This window comes from Schistocerca gregaria, chromosome X, assembly GCF_023897955.1.
Source record: "Schistocerca gregaria isolate iqSchGreg1 chromosome X, iqSchGreg1.2, whole genome shotgun sequence".
Lineage (NCBI taxonomy): Eukaryota > Metazoa > Arthropoda > Insecta > Orthoptera > Acrididae > Schistocerca > Schistocerca gregaria.
In genome coordinates this window covers 418,325,626-418,348,282 of record NC_064931.1, presented here as the reverse complement: position 1 = coordinate 418,348,282, position 22,657 = coordinate 418,325,626, and the positions used below count along the sequence as shown (strand labels likewise).

The window sequence follows — 22,657 nt, the reverse complement described above, 5'->3', positions numbered from 1 at the left end:
AAATCTTATATAGTCTTGCGTATGCCGATACAAATCTTAATTTTTTTATTTTTAATACACAATTCAACTGAGAATGTGTGTAATTGTATAATTCGATTAATAGGCTCTTTTTTGGTCTACTGTCACGCCAAGGTTTATTTCGTGGTAATCCGCAAATCCTTCTTGGTTAGGACACAGGACTTCACGTAGGCACAGACCATCTGAGAGCCAAAGGACGTAATGTCTTGCTAATGAGTTATGTTTGGACAGGCTCGTGTTAAAGAAACTACTCATTTTATTAAATTAGACTTTATTCGTAAGGGTGTTCTGGTAAGTTGTAATTAATTTGTATTAAAACGTAGCATGTTCTAATAGCGTTTCTTGTTGGTTTACGGACGATAAAAGTAAAACATAAGAGATAAATCAATCATCAACGATATATTCCCCCCTCCGCCATTAGCTAAAATAGTGTGACGATTGTCAGGCAGCTTTTGGGTTCCCCGCCTGTAGAGAGAAGTACTGGTTTGGAGATAAAGACGTCGATAATCCAAATTCAAAGAACATTTTCGTCCACAAAGAAATGTTCCTGATGGTTGATAGAAGGAGTGATGAAACTAAACACTTGAGGATGCTAAATCCTGAAATAGTATTGCGGTAGGGCCTGCTTTCCCGCCAAACTCCTGCACAGTTTCTTTTGTGAAATCAGAAGAGAGTAAACGTGCATTCTCTCACAGTAGCAACACTAGTTGCCGTTTCCTCGGTCATTTTTCGTATGTTGGCACCACAAAGCACCACAGCTGCTCAGAACAGAGAACAGCTGCGATGGACAAATCTCTGGGATGCACTTCTAAACATGTAACATCATTCTTGTGCCACTAGATGCATAACCTCACATTTTGAGGACTCACACTGGTCTACGTCTCTCCTTTTTTGTTAGGGACAACCATTATTTTGAGTTTATGATGGTAATACACAGTGGTTTTCCGTTATTTCCTTTTCCATTATTTATTTATTTATTTTGCATTTGCAGTTTGTCTTTATTTCCCTGTGTTAAGACCTCTTTTTCTCAGGAACGCATAGTGGTATAAAGTTGAAATTTATGTCAAATACTAATGTCTACGATCTTTGGCGGTGTGAAAAGTTTGACTCAAAGTCACGCAATCAGAAGATATGCCCATATGTCACATATTTTGATAATCGCAAACTCAGTCATGGAATCCGGCAAATAAAGGTGCTGGTGGTCTTGCAGACCGATAAGACGCGGGCACGAGAATCGGACGGATCACGCGTTTCTCAGTCTTCCTTTCAAACGTGTCTTAACCACTAGACAATATGAACAGTCGCCAGAAACACCTTGTAGTTCGGGTTCCACGTTAAACTATAGGTTCCCTTCCTCCGGTGGGATATCTTGGGTGGCTTTGGCACACGAAAGTCGCTGAAGTGGTGTCCAGCTGAAAGACTTAAACGAGGGCATTGAGTCACACGAAATTTATTACCATCACCTATACATAGAAATTAAGTTTTGACGAAATCCTTAGGCCATGAGTCCCACTCGTACTTGTCCAGTATTTTAAGTAAACTTATGCTGCATGAGAAAATGTAACTACTCCCTTACCTAAGTAACAGTATCAGACTAAACGCAATTTATAAAGGTAAAGATTAGTGTGCTAGATGCCAGGCCTTTGCGTTTGCACTGCGCAATATTTATGAATAGACCATAAATACATCAGCACAGCATTTAAAGTGGAAAGCAACACTTCCTGCAGGAATTTCGGCACCCTACCGTGTTGCCAGTTCGTGCAGCTGAGTGTTATGTCACTTTATTTCAGTGATTACAAAAAAGCCAAAAGCACGCATTCGGTAGCCGAGGCAGCTAGTGAATACCGATGTGAACGAACAAGGAAATGAATGTGATTCTTGAGTTTCTCCCGGCGTATTTGATAATCAAAATATCCACGGGTGTACAGCCGGTCTATAGTGTCCAACGGGCACAATATTTCGGCGATCAAACATGTCGCCATCATCAGGTGAACTGACGGACTGAGCTCCTGTGAACGTGCCGGCACGGAGATCCGTACGCTATGGCTGCTCAGGGGGAACTGGGTTCGGTCGCGGCGGCGGCCGATTTAAATACCCTCCGCCCGCGGCGCGCTCCCTCCGCCGTCCGCGCCCCGCGCCACGGTAGCGCGGGGGAACAGATTGCGACGGCGTCTGAGATGACGTCGGTGTGATGGCTCTGTCCGCCATGGTCGTCACAACTATGCGTTTGCTCGATTTACTCTTGATTAACCCAATCGCTGGTTCCCAAGCCTGTTGCGAATGTTCCTGTCTGTAAGTCGTTGGATCATTGAGCTGAAATGATGGAATGAGGCGCTGAAGATGTCGGTTCAATATCACAAGGCTAGTTACATAACCACTATGACTGCTTCCAGCGCATGTGGCCCCCATCTGAACAAATATTGTTTCAGGACATAAGTTCACAAGACTTTTTTCTAGTTTTGGCCAGTACTACCTTCGTTAAGATTAAGGAGCACTTCTTTATAAGCGCTTTGAATAATCTAATAATATCATTGAGAGGGAATAGCTTGTTCTATCTCATTATAATTGGCTTGTTTCGTCGCATTATACTGATCATGTTGAGATACGTTCGTCATTTTTCCAAATTTAAGAAATGTTAGAACTTGAGTGAAGAAATGGCCTACCTGATTATTTAATTCATAATTACATAAATGTGCTTCTTTAATTTAATCCGTCTGCGTTGCCTTGGGTTAATTAACTTTGAGTTTATATTAAGACATCGTCTGCTGGTAGTGGCAAGGCAGAGATGTGGTCACTATGTAGGTTGGTTAGTGCCAATATAAATTTAGGGTAAAGGCAGCGAAGATGCACCTGTTTGCCAGGGGTAGTGCGGGGTTGGTAACAGGTTCCCCTCCCCTCCAGGGTGGGGGAGAATGACCGGTGAGCGCCGCCATAACAGGGACTAGCGATGGGCTAAACTGCGATTTTCCGATATCAGTGATTTCTGTGAACGCTACTTTTCAGTATCTGCTATTCTTAATTGTGATTTGTCGCAGTTAAGAGTCGCAGTTAAGGAACGTAGGTCGCGTATCCCTCCGCCACTGCGATTTCTGTTACTTCCGCGATTTCTGTGACTTCTGCGCTTTCTGTGACTTCTGCGATTTCTGCGGTTTCTGCGATTTCTGTGATTTCTGCAATTTCTGTGACTACTGCGATTTCTGCGACTTACCACCGTATGAAAAAGTTACATCTGCTCACACAGAAAATTGCATCTCAACAAACCTGTCATTGGTAAGTAAGTTTTACGTTTGTTCTTCTGTTGGCTTTAATTATGTATTAAAGAAACAACTGTGAAGACATTAATAGTGTAATTAATATGTAAGTAGCAATACAGTAGCGTAATAGTTCGTGTTTATAAAATGAATTCTAACATATTGTTATGTTCACAGGTACCCAAACTACATTTCAGTCACTCAGTAAATTGATAACTCAACAGATCTGGAGAAATTACCACTGCGTCTTTAGACCGTTTTCGTCAGCCGAGAGGTTAGTTTCTAAGTGTTTCGATGGACGTAATTACTTCAGTGAGATCGTTCTTGCAAATGTGAAATACACCCCATTGAGTGGCTTTCATTACAGTAAATATTAGCAATCAACTCTGTCAATTATATTGCTTGTAATTAGTGACAACAAAAATTGTTTAATAATCCTTGTGATTTTGCAGACACAGTTCTGACTCTTGATTACTGGTTGCTGTACGTATCTATCCACATCAAGGCTGTTGAGAGAGACTCGTGAAGATTCAAGACAGCTCTTAGAGGGTTTGTAGTTTAAAAGTGACATAATTGTGAAATAAGTGTGCAGATGAGTGATTAAACTGTGTTTTATTTTAGTTGTTATGCGATTTTAAAGGAATAATAAATGTTAAATACAGTGAGTGAATAATGAAAATCTCATTTTCCACATGTTTAAGCCGTCCTATACCCATAATTTTCCGCCACTTATTTACTGGTAAACACTAGTTGGAGAGTGACATGCCGCCCCCCTCCCCCCCCCCCCCCCTTCTTCACAATCTTGGTATGACACTGACCTGTAACATATCACGAAGTCTAAAATATGCATTTTGAGGCTGTTGATATGAAAGTGGGAAGTACAGATCTTCCAATTAAATCAGAAATAGCTTAAGTGCAGTACTTGAAAGTAACACAGGAAAAGCTTAGTGTCGGCAAAAAGTTCGTGTGTGTGAAGTTGCCACGTAGAACACCAGGTGCAAAACTTTTATCCCGAGTCTTGAACTGTGCCGGAATAAAAGTGAGGCATTCTTTTTTTTATTTTTTAAAAAATAAGTCTACTGACTGGTTTGATGCGGCCCGCCACGAATTCCTTTCCTGTGCTAACCTCTTCATCTCAGAGTAGCACTTGCAACCTACGTCCTCAATTATTTGCTTGACGCATTCCAATCTCTGTCTTCCTCTACAGTTTTTGCCCTCTACAGCTCCCTTTAGTACCATGGAAGTCATTCCCTCATGTCTTAGCAGATGTCCTATCATCCTGTCCCTTCTCCTTATCAGTGTTTTCCACATATTCCTTTCCTCTCCGATTCTGTGTAGAACCTCCTCATTCCTTACCTTATCAGCCCACCTAATTTTCAACATTCGTCTATAGCACCACTTCTCAAATGCTTCGATTCTCTTCTGTTCCGGTTTTGCCACAGTCCATGTTTCACCACCATACAATGCTGTACTCCAGACGTACATCCTCAGAAATTTCTTCCTCAAATTAAGGCCGGTATTTGATATTAGTAGACTTCTCTTGTCCAGAAATGCCTTTTTTGCCATAGCGAGTCTGCTTTTGATGTCCTCCTTGCTCCGTCCGTCAAGGGTTATTTTACTGCCTAGGTAGCAGAATTCCTTAACTTCATTGACTTCGTGACCATCAATCCTGATGTTAAGTTTCTCGCTGTTCTCATTTCTACTACTTCTCATTACCTTCGTCTTTCTTCGATTTACTCTCAAACCATACTGTGTACTCATTAGACTGTTCATTCCGTTCAGCAGATCATTTAATTCTTCTTCACTTTCACTCAAGATAGCAATGTTATCAGCGAATCGTATCATTGATATCCTTTCACCTTGTATTTTAATTCCACTCCTGAACCATTCTTTTATTTCCATCATTGCTTCCTCGATGTACAGCTTGAAGAGTAGGGGCGAAAGGCTACAGCCTTGTCTTACTCCCTTCTTTATACGAGCACTTCGTTCTTGATCGTCCATTCTTATTATTCCCTCTTGGTTGTTGTACATATTGTATATGACCCGTCTCTCCCTATAGCTTACCCCTACTTTTTTCAGAATCTTGAAGAGCTTGCATCATTTTATATTGACGAACGCTTTTTCCAGGTCGACAAATCCTATGAACGTGTCTTGATTTTTCTTTAGCCTTGCTTCCATTACTAGACGTAACGTCAGAATTGCCTCTCTCGTGCCTTTACTTTCCCTAAAGCCATTCTGATCGTCACCTAGCGCATTCTCAATTTTCTTTTCCATTCTTCTGTATATTATTCTTGTAAGCAGCTTCGATGCATGAGCTGTTAAGCTGATTGTGCGATAATTCTCACACTTGTCAGCTCTTGCCGTCTTTGGAATTGTGTGGATGATGCTTTTCCGAAAATCAGATGGTATGTCGCCAGACTCATATATTCTACACACCAACGTGAATAGTCGTTTTGTTGCCACTTCCCCTAATGATTTTAGAAATTGTGATGGAATGTTATCTATCCCTTCTGCCTTATTTGACCGTAAGTCCTCCAAAGCTCGTTTAAATTCCGATTCTAATACTGGATCCCCTATCTCTTATAAATCGACTCCTGTTTCTTCTTCTATCACATCAGACAAATCTTCACCCTCATAGAGGCTATCAATGTATTCTTTCCACCTATCTGCTCTCTCCTCTGCATTTAACAGTGGAATTCGCGTTGCACTCTTAATGTTATCACCGTTGCTTTTAATGTCACCAAAGGTTGTTTTGACTTTCCTGTATGCTGAGTCTTTTCTTCCGACAATCATATCTTTTTCGATGTCTTCACATTTTTCCTGCAGCCATTTCGTCTTAGCTTCCCTGCACTTCCTATTTATTTCATTCCTCAGCGACTTGTATTTCTGTATTCCTGATTTTCCCGGAACATGTTTGTACTTCCTCCTTTCATCAATCAACTGAAGTATTTCTTCTGTTACCCATGGTTTCTTCGCAGCTGCCTTCTTTGTACCTATGTTTTCCTTCCCAACTTCTGTGATGGCCCTTTTTAGAGACGTCCATTCCTTTTCAACTGTGTTGCCTACTGCGCTATTCCTTATTGCTGTATCTATAGCGTTAGAGAACTTCAAACGTATCTCGTCATTCCTTAGAACTTCCGTATCCCACTTCTTAGCGTATTGATTCTTCTCGACTAATGTCTTGAACTTCAGCCTACTCTTCATCACTACTATATTGTGATCTGAGTCTATGTCTGCTCCTGGGTAAGCCTTACAATCCGGTATCTGATTTCGGAATCTCTGTCTGACCATGACGTAATCTAATTGAAATCTTCCCGTATCTCCCGGCCTTTTTCAAGTATACCTACTCCTCTTGTGATTCTTGAACAGGGTATTCGCTATTACTAGCTGAAACTTGTTACAGAACTCAATTAGTCTTTCTCCTCTTTCATTCCTTGTCCCAAGCCCATATTCTCCTGTAACCTTTTCTTCTACTCCTTCCCCTACAACTGCATTCTAGTCGCCCATGACTATTAGATTTTCGTCCCCCTTTACATACTGCATTACCCTTTCAATATCCTCATACACTTTCTCTATCTGTTCATCTTCAGCTTGCGACGTCAGCATGTATACCTGAACTATCGTTGTCGGTGTTGGTCTGCTGTCGATTCTGATTAGAACAACCCGGTCACTGAACTGTTCACAGTAACACACCCTCTGCCCTACCTTCCTATTCATAACGAATCCTACACCTGTTATACCATTTTCTGCTGCTGTTGATATTACCCGATACTCATCTGACCAGAAATCCTTGTCTTCCTTCCATTTCACTTCACTGACCCCTACTATATCTAGCTTCAGCCTTTGCATTTCCCTTTTCAGATTTTCTAGTTCCAATACCACGTTCAAGCTTCTGACATTCCACGCTCCGACTCGTAGAACATTATCCTTTCGTTGATTATTCAATCTTTTTGAGCCATTCATACGACTCAATAATGCTGTTTTCATTTCACTACACTTATACAGATGTTTGAGTTCTACTACACTTATACAGATGTCTGAGTTCTGCTATGTTAACATTGCAAAGTCCTGTAGGCATGTGGAGTATTAACCAAAATTGTCATATTTGAAGCAGAATCACATTTGTTACGTTACTTAATATTTTCAGGAGAAAAAGGCAATGTTGCTTCTTATTAATATAATACATTCAGAGTCACAGCTGTGTTTGACCAGCCATAACTGATGCTGAATGTGCATGTCGTCATATAATGTGAAGGGCTTATTTCAATAGTGGTACAAGTCCGTTACCTCCACTCTTATGTCTATAATGCTTCTGAAATTAATAATCCAAACAAACATTAATTAAGGTTCATTTCTAGCAAGAAGCCATATGCTTGAATATTTCTGGTATCTCAACTGTAGATTTTTCAGCGCTCATTTAACTTTACGACTCCGTATCCCAAAATGAAAAAAAAATGGACTTGTACCACTAATGAAATAAGTCCTTCATATGCACACACATCGCAACGATCTCGTGAAGCACAAGGCTCTCATAACGAAGTACGTACGTCGTTCAACAGATGGCACTAGGAAACGAACGTTAACTGCGCTTTTTAGTTACTACTTGTGACTCTTAGTTGCGATTTGTCACGGAAATCGCAGTTAGACTCGATAGCGTGTCCCAGAGATGAGCGTAGTACGAACTTTGGCCAACAGATGGCACTGTTAACTGCGCTTTTTAGTTGCTACTTGCGACTCTTGGTTGCGATTTGCCACTGAAATCTCAGAAAGCAGTACGGAACTCGGCCAACAGATGGCTCACGGCGTTTAATGTGAAATGCTACTTGCAACTGCTAACTGTGACTGAAATCGCAGTTAGATTTTGTAAAGTTGTTATTGTGATATCTGTGACTTCTCAATCACTGTGATTTCTAACAGATACGCGATTTCCTGCCCACCACTAACAGGGACACTGAGGGAAGCTGTTGAACAGAGCAGACGGAAATGACGGCGATCTCCGTCTTTGCCGCCAAATTCTTTGTGGGATAACTTATTATTTTGTTACGAAAACGCTTTTTTTCAGGATGGAAGTAGTTAGCATGTCCTTACAACCATTCATTTTTTTGAGAAATTTTCCTTGTAAAATTAAAATTTTCAATTAGGGTTTCTTTTCCAGATGTAAGCATGGGGGGCCCACGTTATCCATTTGTAGTAATGCAATCAGTTAGTGCCTTCAGCACACGAGAGCAACAAAAGTATCAAACATCATATAGTTCCACTTTTAGCAGTAGCGTTTTGCAATTTTAAATTTCTTACTGGTCTTTCTAAAGTAACATGAGGCCTCACCCCTCCTAGTTAGCTTAACACGTGGTCTTAACTGCTGACAAATTTAGACGATGATTCCGTGTGAAACCTGCTAGGATATGTATGTGTTCTATGTAAGTTACTTAAGGCACTGCGCGTGAATAGCCGAGCGGTCTCAGATGCTGCAGTCATAGACTGTGCGGCTGGTCCTGGCGGAGGTTAGAGTCCTCCCTCGGGCATGTGTGTGTGTGTTTGTCCCAGGATAATTTAGGTTAAGTAGTGTGTAGCCTTAGGGACTGATGACCTTAGCAGTTAAGTCCCATAAGATTTCACACACATTTGAACATTTTGAACTTAAGGCTCTAAGCGTATGATGTAATTTTTTAGCAAATTCATAAATTTTGTATACGGATCTTTTGATTCATGACTACTCCCATTAGCAAGCAGCAACCTAGACGAGGCTCCACGTCCTAACTAATTGGTAAATAATAGGTTGTGCGTGTGAATAACTGTATAGATTGAAAAAAAAAGAATGAACAGTGGTGAGAGTACAAAAAAAAATTAGCCGTTGGTGTTGATCACCCACGTGGTGTCGAATTGCACCACCACCAAGCTACCAGTTCCTTCTTGAAAATAGTTAAGGTGAGGATGCTTCCGTATGCCGTAAATTTTTAATTTGCGTTTGCCAAATTTTATAGGATGTTTTATTTTTAAAGAAACGGTTTTTTTGTCTATACGAGAGATGTTAATGTCTGCTTTGTTTCCCCCGTTTTCCCGCCAAGAATCTGCTAAAATTTCCAATGGCGGAACGGTGCTCAGAAGTTCAAATGGCTCAGATGGCTCTGAGCACTATGGGACTTAACATCTGTGGTCATCAGTCCCCTAGAACTTAGAACTACTTAAACCTAACTAACCTAAGGACATCACACGTATCCATGCCCGAGGCAGGATTCGAACCTGCGACCGTAGCGGTCACGCGGTTCCAGACTGAAGCGCCTTTAACCGCACGGCCACACCGGCCAGCTGCTCAGAAGTAATGGAGAGAGTGACTATTGAGGAACCGAAGAGCGATTCATTAATTCATAGCGATTGGGTCCTAGTAACAACATGGGGTGCGAATTTCAATCACTGTCAAGCTGACGAACTACAGATGCAGCAACGAAGATCCCTCTACTTTATCATTGCACAATATTGTAAACGAGACCAGATTTCTGATAGTATAAGCACCTTCAGTACGAGAGAGTGTCGAACAGATTTCTGATATGGGCACCTTCTGTGCTAGATAAGACATAATTTATTAGTCTTTGTTTTGTTAACTGAAATTATGGAATCCCTTAAGTAGCGAGTAAAAAAAAATGATGTTATAACATTTGCAAAGTAGTTGGGCGAATAATAAAAATGTCATATGAATTTAACTTCATGGATTCAGTGACTGATCATAACGCCCCCATCCTGTGTACAGAACAATGCTAGTGCTAAACTGAAGTCATGATAATCTGGTGGGAATGAAAATTAACAAAGATAGAGAATATAGATGATGTTAGTTACTTGCACACTTGGTTACTTGACCCGTCCCCCGCGTTATCCGTTGCGAAATCTTAATATGTAATGACCTAATTAATCAAATACTAACTTCGGGTCGGTCCCCTTTCAATGAATCTTTCCGAGCATTGAACCAAGCGGGTAAGCAGCGGCACGCTCTGACACGGATTGGGAGAGAGAGAAGAAAGATGAAGAGAAGAAAGAATAAGGCAACCGTTCATCATACATAATTTCTAATTTTTTCGTCATGATTGATAGACGAAATGTGTTCAGATTCCTAGGGACGGAGTATTACGAAACATATCTTTTCCACGCCGATAGCGATGATTACACAATATGGACGGAGGGTAAACCGAAGAATATAAAATTTGTGTGGGGTTGCAGAAACGAGATTGACGATGATCTTAACATCGAAACTAGGGACTACGAAGTAGATTCAGAGAAGAAATTCTTGTACCTCGGTAGCAAAATTATTCAAGACGGAAGAAACGATAAGAATATACGAAGCAGACTAGCACGGGCAAAGAGGTCATTCCTTCCTAAAAGAAGTTTACTAGTATCAAACATAGGCCTTAATTTAATCAAGAAATTTTTGAGGCAGTACCTTTGGAGTGCAGCATTGTATGGACGTGGATCATGGACTAAGACAAAACCAGAAAAGAGTAGAATCAAAGTTTTGAGATGCAGTGCTACAGAATGATGGTCAAAATTAATTGGACTGGTAGAGATAATACACTCCTGGAAATTGAAATAAGAACACCGTGAATTCATTGTCCCAGGAAGGGGAAACTTTATTGACACATTCCTGGGGTCAGATACATCACATGATCACACTGACAGAACCACAGGCACATAGACACAGGCAACAGAACATGCACAATGTCGGCACTAGTAAAGTGTATATCCACCTTTCGCAGCAATGCAGGCTGCTATTCTCCCATGGAGACGCTCGTAGAGATGCTGGATGTAGTCCTGTGGAACGGCTTGCCATGCCATTTCCACCTGGCGCCTCAGTTGGACCAGCGTTCGTGCTGGACGTGCAGACCGCGTGAGACGACGCTTCATCCAGTCCCAAACATGCTCAATGGGGGACAGATCCGGAGATCTTGCTGGCCAGGGTAGTTGACTTACACCTTCTAGAGCACGTTGGGTGGCACGGGATACATGCGGACGTGCATTGTCCTGTTGGAACAGCAAGTTCCCTTGCCGGTCTAGGGGTGGTAGAACGATGGGTTCGATGACGGTTTGGATGTACCGTGCACTATTCAGTGTCCCCTCGACGATCACCAGAGGTGTACGGCCAGTGTAGGAGATCGCTCCCCACACCATGATGCCGGGTGTTGGCCCTGTGTGCCTCGGTCGTATGCAGTCCTGATTGTGGCGCTCACCTGCACGGCGCCAAACACGCATACGACCATCATTGGCACCAAGGCAGAAGCGACTCTCATCGCTGAAGACGACACGTCTCCATTCGTCCCTCCATTCACGCCTGTCGCGACACCACTGGAGGCGGGCTGCACGATGTTGGGGCGTGAGCGGAAGACGGCCTAACGGTGTGCGGGACCGTAGCCCAGCTTCATGGAGACGGTTGCGAATAGTCCTCGCCGATACCCCAGGAGCAACAGTGTCCCTAATTTGTTGGGAAGTGGCGGTGCGGTCCCCTACGGCACTGCGTAGGATCCAACGGTCTTGGCGTGCATCGTGCGTCGCTGCGGTCCGGTCCCAGGTCGACGGGCACGTGCACCTTCCGCCGACCACTGGCGACAACATCGATGTGCTGTGGAGACCTCACGCCCCACGTGTTGAGCAATTCGGCGGTACGTCCACCCGGCCTCCCGCATGCCCACTATACGCCCTCGCTCAAATTCCGTCAACTGCACATACGGTTCACGTCCACGCTGTCGCGGCATGCTACCAGTGTTAAAGACTGCGATGGAGCTCCGTATGCCACGGCAAACTGGCTGACACTGACGGCGGCGGTGCACAAATGCTGCGCAGCTAGCGCCATTCGACGGCCAATACCGCGGTTCCTGGTGTGTCCGCTGTGCCGTGCGTGTGATCATTGCTTGTACAGCCCTCTCGCAGTGTTCGGAGCAAGTATGGTGGGTCTGACACACCGGTGTCAATGTGTTCTTTTTTCCATTTCCAGGAGTGTATATAAAGCGGCGCTCTGTAGACATGGAAAGGAAAGGACGGTAAGAAGCGTAAGAAGAACTAGCCGTGAAGCGTTCAGCCAATTTTAAAGTAACATTCTCTCTACCGACTTGACAGGAAATCATAAGCAATTTTGGTCTTGGGATAAATCAGTAAACAGATCGAACCCGTCTATCAATACACCCAGTGACCATACTGGCAGTGAAAAGGAGGACGGCACAGTAAACGGTGAAATACAAAATGCCTTTTTCCAAATGTGTTCACAGAGGAAAATCGACGCACAAGCAACAAAATAACTAACATCGAAATAAATGACGATTGGATACAAAAGAAACAAACTGCTCAGCAGAGGGATAGCCATAGGACCTGACGGGATATTAGTACGATTCTACATAGAACATGCGAAAGAACTTCCCCCTCTTCTGGCAGCAGTGTGCCGTAGGGATCCGGAGAAACGAAGTGTTCCTAATTATTGGAGAAAAGCGAATGTCATTCCCATTTTAAAAAGGGTAGTCGAACAGACACACAAAACTATAGGTCTAAATTTCTTACGTCTGTCAGTTGTATAATTATGGAACATGTTTTATGCTCGCGTATTATGGCATTTCTGGAGGCTGAAAATCTCCTCTGAGGGACCCAACAAGGGTTCCGAAAAAGACGATCGTATGAAACCCAGCTCGAACTCTTCGTCCACGAGACCCAGAAAGCAGTAGATATATGATCCAGGTAGATACCGTATTCATTGACTTCCAGAAGGCGTTCGATTCATTTCGGGGCTGCTGCCTATTAAAAAAGTACGAGCGTACGGAATATCAGACACACTGGTTGATTGGACTCAAGAGTTTCTAGCAAACAGACCACAGAATGTCCTACTTAACGGAGGGAAACTGGATAGATTTCCTAGCAGACAGAACAAAGCATGTCATTCTAAACGGAGAGGTGTCTTCAGACTTTGGCGTGCCCAGGGAAGTGTTATAGGATTATTACTATTCGCAATATAGATAAACGACGTAGTAGATAACGTTGGAAATTGCATAAGGCCATGATGCAATTGCATATAGAGAAGTCACGTCGGTAGAAAATTGTAGCGAAATGCAGGAAAACCCGCAGAGTATCGACGCTTGGTCCAGGGAGTGGCAATTGACCCTCATCGTAAACGTATGTAGCATATTGCGAATACATATACAAAAGACCCCGTATTGTATGATTACACAATTGCAGAACAACCACTGGAAGCAGTTACTTCCATAAAGATCTAGGAGTATGCGTATGCAACGATATGAAATGGCTACAACCACACAAAATAAATCGCGACTGATGCGGATGCCAGAGAGATTCATTGGAAGAATGATCATCACGATGTGGTTTATAGCTAAAGTTCCGAATCGTACGTTCCTAGAAGATCCAACAAATATATTGCTTACTTCTACGTGTATCTCGCGAAAAGATCATGAAGAGAGATTCGATTTCACACCGAGGATTACCTGCAATCGTTTTTCCAGCGAACTATTCGCGGCTGGAACAGGAAAGGGAGAAAGTGACAGTGGTAAACACAGTACTTTTCGCCACACATTGCAAGTTGGCTTGCGGAGTGTAGATACAGGAAGGAGTATGTGGAAACACTTAGACGACAACAGGAAATTAGATACATTGTACTAGAGTAAGCTGTAGAAGGTAAAGAGTGTAAGGAAAGAAAGGCATTGGACTATATTCTACAAGTATTATAGAAGATTGGGTGTAAGTGCAATTCCGAGATGAAACTGTTGGTAGAGCAGAGGAAGTTATGGCGAGCTGTTTCAAACCAGTCAGAAGACTATCGAACAAAAATGAATGATAAGTTACAGAGGCGTAATTATTCAGTCTAGAGTGTAATTTTATGCGCTTAACTGTTGTGTTCTTCTAGTCGTGTACGAGATATGTGGAAAAAGTTCAGGTGTGCTCTCTTTATCAGCAGCCTGATTTTTCATACAGGTGAGTATTGCCTGGGACTAGGCTTGCTTTCATTTCACGGGGAATTCAGAGCTTTTCCACTGACGCCGCGATAACTTTCATATTCGCTGTTTTCCCCAATACGGTCACGACTGTGGTGTTATTATCTGTAGCAGGGGCTGATTGTGTGAGAATGCCCGAGAGCCAGAAGAGGCTTAAAGGGATAACAAAGTTAGGTAGTTGCTGTGAAGTTGCGGAAACGAAAGCCGGTCGTAATCTCCTGTGGAGAGAAGAAGGCAGAACCATCGTGACGTGGACGCGGAGTGTTAACGGAAGTTGTGAGTTTCGTGGACAGACTTTATCATTTTAGCGCAGTCGCAGGTGATTTTACGGCAGTAGCTCTGCTGTAGCAAAAGCGTATCAGAAATCGTGTCTACGCTGATTTAGTCCAAGCTGGTATTGCCATTCGGCGATAGTTTTGTATTACGCTGGGAAACTAATAGTTAGCTGAAGGAGGTTCTAGTCGATGAAACGGTCTTTCCGATGTTTATGAAGCGAAAATTAACACTTGGGTTTATGTGGCACCAGAACGTTCCATTTTGGTGGCTCTTTCTGACCTTCCACTTACTTGAACTTTTATCCCGGAAGTTCTCTTCGCTGGGAATGCTGGGGATGGTGCACAGAGATTTTTTCTGAGGGTAATAGGATTACTACACGGCGGTGATTGGTTCTGTAAGAGTTAAGGCTTCTTAACTTTTTTCTTTGGTTAGTGAGATTGGCAACCCAACTGTTTCACCAATACTGCATCACAGTGGGTTCAACTGGATGCCCCTAAACAACAGTTTCTTATTCTATAGTGGCACAATTACATCGTGTCGCAAACACATCGAAGGCAGGTATCGCAGATAAACTTGCTTTCACGATATCCAAATGTTACCAAGAGCAGGATGGAGGAGAGAATGCTCCACACACACACACACACACACACACACACACACACACACACACACACACACACACACACAAACAAACAATGCTACTGCATGTTACGAAATTTATGGAGTAGAGACGTTAACTCTCATTTGCGTTTAAAGTTAATTCCATTATGTTAAATTATTTACATCACTGGGCAGGTGATCAAAGATTTTTATGGCTGAACGTCTCACACCTTTCTGTGCTACACTAAGGCTTAGTGATGGATTGGTTCAAATGGCTCTGAGCACTATGGGACTTCACATCTGAGGTCATCAGTCTCCGAGAACTTAGAACTACTTAAACCTAAGTAACCTAACGACATCACACACATCCATGCCCGAGGCAGGATTCGAACCTGCGATCGTAGCAGTCACGTGTTTCCGGAGCAAAGCGCCTAGAACAGCCTGGTCACCGCGGCCGGCTTAGTGATGGATAGTGTAAGTAATTTCATTTTCTAGTATTATATTTGCGATTGTTACTCTTGTTTTACTCCTGTGATTGATAGTTGATGTTTATAAGCTCTTGTCCACTTTGCAACAGTACACGCAAAAAAAACGAAAAAAAAACAGATTGAGTGTGCAGTAACAAAAAGCAGATTCAGGTCTGACAAATACAGCATCAACACCGATAAAAGTAATTAATTTCTAGCATCACTGATGTGGGACCTACACCCTTAAAGGCGTATCACCTGTATAATCTGAACGGTGAAGTCACGGAAACATATCACTCCTCAGGAGACAGTGATGAATAATAGGAATTTAATAAAAACATGATAATAGGAATTTAATAAAAATGTGATTTGTTATGGGACCCTGAACGCTGTATCCCGAATGGATCCCACTGAGCTTTTTACTACGCCTGTCTATGAGCATAGGATCCACTGACTGTGAAAGTAAAATAATTGAGTAAAATAGATTCAGAATATATTTCGCAAATGGCATATTAAATCTTGCAAGGATTTGCATTCGTGACTAACACTTTCAATACAAATAGCACATAGATGATCACATTACTGATAGTAACTCGTTGTTGGCAATGTTATGAGGCGGACAGGGATGGAAATTTCGTTATGACAATACAGTATCATTTTTATTAAATCACGAAGTTACATGATAAGTATGCAGTGATTGCATACTCCTGTGATTGATAGTTGATGTTTGTAAGTTCTTGTCCACTTTGCAACAGTACACGCAAAAAAAAGAAAAAAAACAGATTGAGTGTGCAGTAACAAAAAGCAGATTCAGGTCTGACAAATACAGCATCTACACCGATAAAAGTAATTAACTTCTAGCAACACTGATGTGGGACCTGCACCCTTAAAGGCGTGTCACCTGTATAATCTGAACGGTGAAGTCACGGAAACATATCACTCCTCAGGAGACAGTGATGAATAATAGGAATTTAATAAAAACATGATAATGGGAATTTAATAAGAACGTGATTTGTTATGGGACCCTGAACACTGTATCCCGAATGAATCCCACTGAGCTTTTTACTACGCCTGTCTATGGGCATAGGATTCACTGACTGTGAAAGTAAAATAATTGACTAAAATAGATTCAGAATATATTTCGCAAATGGCATATTAAATCTTGCAAGGATTTGCATTCGTGACTAACACTTTCAATACAAATAGCATATAGATGATCACATTACTGATAGTAACTAGTTGTTGGCAATGTTCTGAGGCGGACAGGGATGGAAATTTCGTTATGACGATACAGTATCATTGTTATTAAATCGCGAAGTTACTCTTTAAGTATGCAGTGATTGCGAGAGATTAGGCTGACAGTGAATTAAGACAAATATGTTACTGAGGCAGAGTGACCCTTAAGAGTTCACCGCTTTCAGCCAAATTAATTGGTTATTGCACCTACCTATCCGTGTCATGCTGTTGTTACAATGTACGACTAATCTTAACTTCAGGATCTGTGGTCGGCGTCGAATAGTTGTGGCGTAACTCGAGTGGAAGCATCCCTCTCTGCAGGTTAGGCGTGCGCTCTTTTGAGTCAAACAGTGTCAGAGTCTTCAGGTCTGAAATCTGACCCCGAAGGTTCCACTTGAATCTCACTCCTCAAACCCTAAGACCCACATGTTTCTACTCCAATGCTAAAACCCTGAATGTCTAAAAAGCCCTCTCCTTTGTACCTAAAATTTTCTGGCCAATTTCCCGATGTACCACCAACACTGGTCAAGGACATAATTTTGTAATGTCTTTCATCCTTCCTTCAGCGGCCCCATAAAATCTCCTCTCCCAATCAACTTCTTTACCACCCTTCTTTGTCTAAAATGTGGAGCTCAGGTCCTGCGTCTAAGGCCGTCTACCAGTGAGGTACTGCGCTTTTTCTGCGGGCGTGATTTCGCCAACGTGGAAAAAGAAAGAGAAGAAAACGTTCTGCTCTCTCGGCGTTGGCTCTGCGGGCCATCAGCCATGCAACAGTCACTGTGTTTTCTGGTACACTTTCTGAAGTTGTTTTCTGCGGTCAGCACCTGTGCTGTTGCATGCCGAGAATAACGTTCCTCTAAAATCCCTCATACCACCGGCAAGTTTTTCTCATTCACTTGAGGACGCTCTATACTTCCCGCAGCTTAAAATGGGAGGGAACAGTGGGGGGCTTGTACTTTTATCTCTGCACCTGCATCCTGCAGGCGCTGGTGGTCTGCGGCACAGTGGCGGCCTGGCGACTGTCTCTCCACCCTCACAAAGCCTGTTCTCCTGCTTCTCCTCTGCTGTAATTTTATTGTACATCTTGTGAAAGGACACTGCCGCCTGCCTCCCGAGGGAATGTTCCAGAGGTGCGCCCCCCCCCCCCCCCCCCCACACACACACCCTAGAGCTCATCGGCCTCGGACGGCAGAGTACCCGCCACTATGCATCGTGATATGCATGCATTAAATGCCAAAAGAAAAGAAAACGTACAGAGTTTTGGTATAGCCCCGGCAGCCACTTTCATATGCCTTCTTACGATTTTAATAAGGGAAGAACCTCAGACACGGCCAACCAATTCTGTCCATTTTTGACATTTCCCTTCTGTATGAACAAAAATTAAAAACTGTAAGATATTTTGGCTCACTACCTCCCAGATTTTGAGAAAACTACCCCTCAAGTTCAGGACACCAAATCAACTCAAAATTAATTGGATCGATAGATAACTGCAAACACGAATTTTCATCATTAACTATGTTGCCCGAAAACGTGTACTTTCCAAGAAATCAAGAAAAGAAACTTTTAAGATTGTCGCTTCTATACGCATGAAAATAAATATGCTTGGAGGATGTCAAATAAAACACCTTTCAGCAGTCAAGTTTCCAACATTATTTTATTGGCAACCAGTTTCAGCGTTTTACTGCGCCATCCTCTGGCCCCTCACCGACGAGTAGGAAGAACCTGCCTCGGTCGTGATCAAAACAGGGGCCAGAAATACTGGTATTAGTAGATATTTGCTATGGTGGTCACTTCAACCATAACCTGCCGGCACAGACTAAACATCCTTCAGCGAAAGCGTCGCTAGCCGAATGACCTGGCCACCTGGTTCATGAGCGGATATTCCTTCTTCGATTCTTGCACGAACTATTTTTTTCAGTAGAGAATATAACAAATGCTATTGGAGTCAACTGAATAACTAAAATTTCCATCCTAACAGTTTTGCAAACGCTCTTGTGCTTACTGTTGCATATCTTCACAATTCTTGGAGCAACTAGGTGGGTGGTACTTGTCAGGCAATCATTAAGAGCAAGTATATTCCTTACATAAAGGACATCTAGTGAGTGAAGTTTCCAAGCAACTACAATGATCCTTTATAAGATTCGGTGGAAAACAGACTTTGTTAACATTTTAAAATACTTCGTTATCGAGAATTAGTTTTGATGTGTGTCCCATGCATATGATAACATCCCCCTAAAAACCAGTGCTGAAAGCTGATCGTGAATAGTGCTATGGACTGTGATTGCGTCTCCACGGTTGTGTAATTACCGCTTGGTTTCCTGAAGCCGGTGGCAATTCTGGGGCCTTGAAACAATTTTTTTAACTTGGCGATAAAAACAAATATCACACGGCTGCCATGTGGATGTACAGTGTGGCGGTGTTACTTTTACCCTACAAGTCGGTCGATCCTCCTAGTAAGTATGGTATCCTACATAATAGTACCAACTTGTCCACGCCAGGAATCTAATACGAGACAAAACCAGTTATCAGCAACGTAAGGTTCAGAACATTCACAGGATATGTTCTGTAAATTGCATTTGACAATTTCCTGGATTTGGAGCACGTAACGTAAGAATTTTTTGACAAATCGCTTCATGTATGACTTCAGGACACACTAGTCTTTTGTAAACACACTTGTGGACGCGGTAATGGAATATTGTGCCTTGTACGAATGCGTGGTACAATGTAAACTTCCTAATGCAACAATGATTCGTTTTTTTCCCTTAGCGACAACATGCGTCGAATATTCTTCCGATGCTCTCACCATGTGTGGTCGGTATTGATCACATAACCAGTAATAGGTAATGCAGTCTGTGTGCTGAAAAGTGCTGCCAGTTTCTGAAGATTCCGACATTTTGTGTTGTTCAAATGTGTGTGAAATATTATAAGACTTAACTGCTAAGGTCATCAGTCCCTAAGCTTCCACACTACTTAACCTACGTTACCCTAAGGACAAACACACACACCCATGCCCGAGGGAGGATTCGAACCTCCAATATTTTGTACCTCTCTGTGCGAAACGTATTTCGTGACGTGCCTATGAAGAATTTTATACCCTGATTTGAAATTCTTCGCACAAGATAAAGATGCAGCGAATGTAAAATTCTTGATAGTTGTAAACTGAAGCGCTGCATCTAGAGCCCACTGTTGGGGCATTCTCGTTGTTACATTCTTGTAACGGCGACGATATTCGACAAATCAATCGAATGTCCATTAATTTATCTACTGGTATTTGTGGTATCTTGTCTCTTCCCCACAATGTCGAATCATCCTTCCTCTTCAGGGCCGTTGTTGCTTCTTTCTTTTGCGAAGTTTGCAGATTCCAATTTGGATGTTCCTTGGCCAGCGTTACCAATTCCACTTTAACTGCAAACGATACTGTTCTGTAATTCGCCGTTTAATTTCCGGTTCATAATTCTCGTCCAGAACTGATGAAGCAGAGCCCTACTGCGACTTAAATGTTCCTGAGTTGTCACGAACGACTGCACTCTCACAAATTTCGCTACATTCCGTTTCACCACTTTCAGCTTCTTGATACAGTTCTTCAACATTAACGAAAGCCATTCCGATCTGCAGCTTCAAAAATCGCACGACGACAGCCGCTCCACTCAATTTTGGAGCGTCGAGAAACTGAACTGCTTGCTGCGGGTAGTACAGTGATGATGCCTCTGTCTTGTAATTCTTGCACAAAGCAAAACATAGCGTCAGTCACTTCCCACTTGTCTTCTTCTGCGACAGGCTCACAAATGCTCATTTCAGTGCTGCTCTAAGGCAGCTTGTCATCCATTGTTACAATTGTGCAACTACAAAATTATGTAACATGGGATTTGCTACAAATTACTTACGAAACATCACTGTATTATTTCACAAAGTATTTTACTCCGTGAAATATAACAACCGTTCACTGCAAGTACGCTCCCTCACTCTTCGAAAGTTAACGACCCACAATCAATGAGAAACAGGAAACAACGGCAACATACATAGGTTCTTGAATCTGCGTGCACTCTGTGGCCCGCCGCCGCGCGGAGTGGCTGCGCTGTTTGAGGTGCCGTGTCACGAATTGCGCGGCCTCTCCTGCCGAAGGTTCGAGTCCTTCCTCGGGCATAGGTGTGTGTGTTATTCTTAGGATAAGTTAGTTTAAGTAGTGTGTAAGTTTAGGGACCGATGACTTCAGCAGTTTGGTCCCTTCGGAATTTACACACGTTTGAACATTTTGTGGCGTGCCTCGGCATAAATAAAGCGTCCCGTGGTCAGCTGCTGTGGTTCCTCGTGAAGAATTCACAGCAGTCCTTTTAGGACCGGTTTCATACAACAAGGCTAAAAGGTTACTTCTCCACTATTGAAACTTCTTCAGATGATTTATCCATCTGTCCTGTTATTGTACCCTATTGATTTATTTAAATTATGAACTCCAACCAATCCTGAAACGAAGAAATTTAATATGAAAACAAAAGCAGTATGTGTGTAGGAATTGAACACGGAATCGATGTTCACGAACCAGGTATCTCGTTCACTCGACTAGCAGCACTTTCGCTGAACGATATTTACCTTTATGCGCGTATAAGCGACAGTCATAAATGTTTCTTTTGATTTATCGGAAAATACGTGTTTTCGGACAACATACATAGTGATGAAACATGCTGTGTTTACAAATATATATCAATCCAGTGAACTATGAGTCGATAATGTGTCATGAACTTGAAGGGCGGTTTTCTCAAAATCGGAGCCAAAATATCTTAGTCCTTATTATTTGTTTGTACACAAGCGACCTGTCAGATGAAACGAACTGACTGGTTGTGTCTGAGGTTGTTCTCTTGTGAATGCAATTGTTTGATAATAAATGTCATCGGCGTACTACTCCCTTCGATCTGTACCTACATAGATATGTGGCTAACCCTTGCGTCTCCCCATCTCTCGCTACCTATATTATAATGTTTCAGTCGTTGTTGATATATATGCGTTAATTCCTTTCACAATATAGTTATATTCGGCAAGACTACCAACTTCAATGCTATGCTCTATTTGCTTCATATAACTGGAATTATTAGACTCTGCACTGATCAAAATATTACCCGCACTTAGTTCCGTAGCTTCATGAACGTTCTGATGCGCTTAAATATCATCTTTAATTTAAACTTCCTAGCTGTCTTGTCTCATAAGATTTTTCACACACAGAGATTCTGAACTAGCTAACTATAGCTTCCTCGAGAATACCTTCTCTCGATACGCTTCACTCGATGCCAATGGCCAGACCGGGGTCTGAAGCCTGCTACTTCTGAAATCCAATCAATTTCCCTAATAACAGCGCTGCCTCGCTCATAAAGTCGCACAGAAACGAGAGACGCGAGTGGGTAGCCACAAAAATAAGAAACATACAGTTTTGTAAAGTTATAGGGTAGCGGTGGGATGCTTTCTGAAAGAACTGCCCCATGAATTTGCCTTATGCAACTTCTCGGAACCACTGCATGTCTTAATCTGTGTGTGTCGCAACGACATTTCCAGAACGTACGAAATACACGCGGGACTAACTGCGCTGAGGAAAAGAGGGGTCGTATCTCAGTGACTCTCATAAAAAAGGCATCAAATTACGTCATAACGCTGCTTTATTACTTTAGCACATCTATTTCATTTCTACGTTGTCCCACCGCTTGTGCATGTTAATACTTCACTGAGGTCCTGTTACAATGTAATAAATAACCATGGATTATAATTAAAAGAAATTAAGTAATAAACAACAGGGTCACCATAACTAGAAAGAAAGAAGCAAGTTCTGCTGCTCTCCGTGTCTACATGAGAGCTG

General features: G+C 42.4%; 1 long non-coding RNA gene across 1 annotated transcript; it reads left to right on the top strand.

Annotated features, from left to right (window-relative positions):
* The first annotated feature begins 3,207 nt into the window (after positions 1–3,207).
* Positions 3,208–3,811, top strand: LOC126299092 (uncharacterized). The gene is made up of 3 exons (XR_007552721.1): positions 3,208–3,288; positions 3,447–3,543; positions 3,722–3,811. It is a non-coding gene; the product is annotated as an uncharacterized LOC126299092 (long non-coding RNA).
* The last annotated feature ends 18,846 nt before the right edge of the window (positions 3,812–22,657 follow it).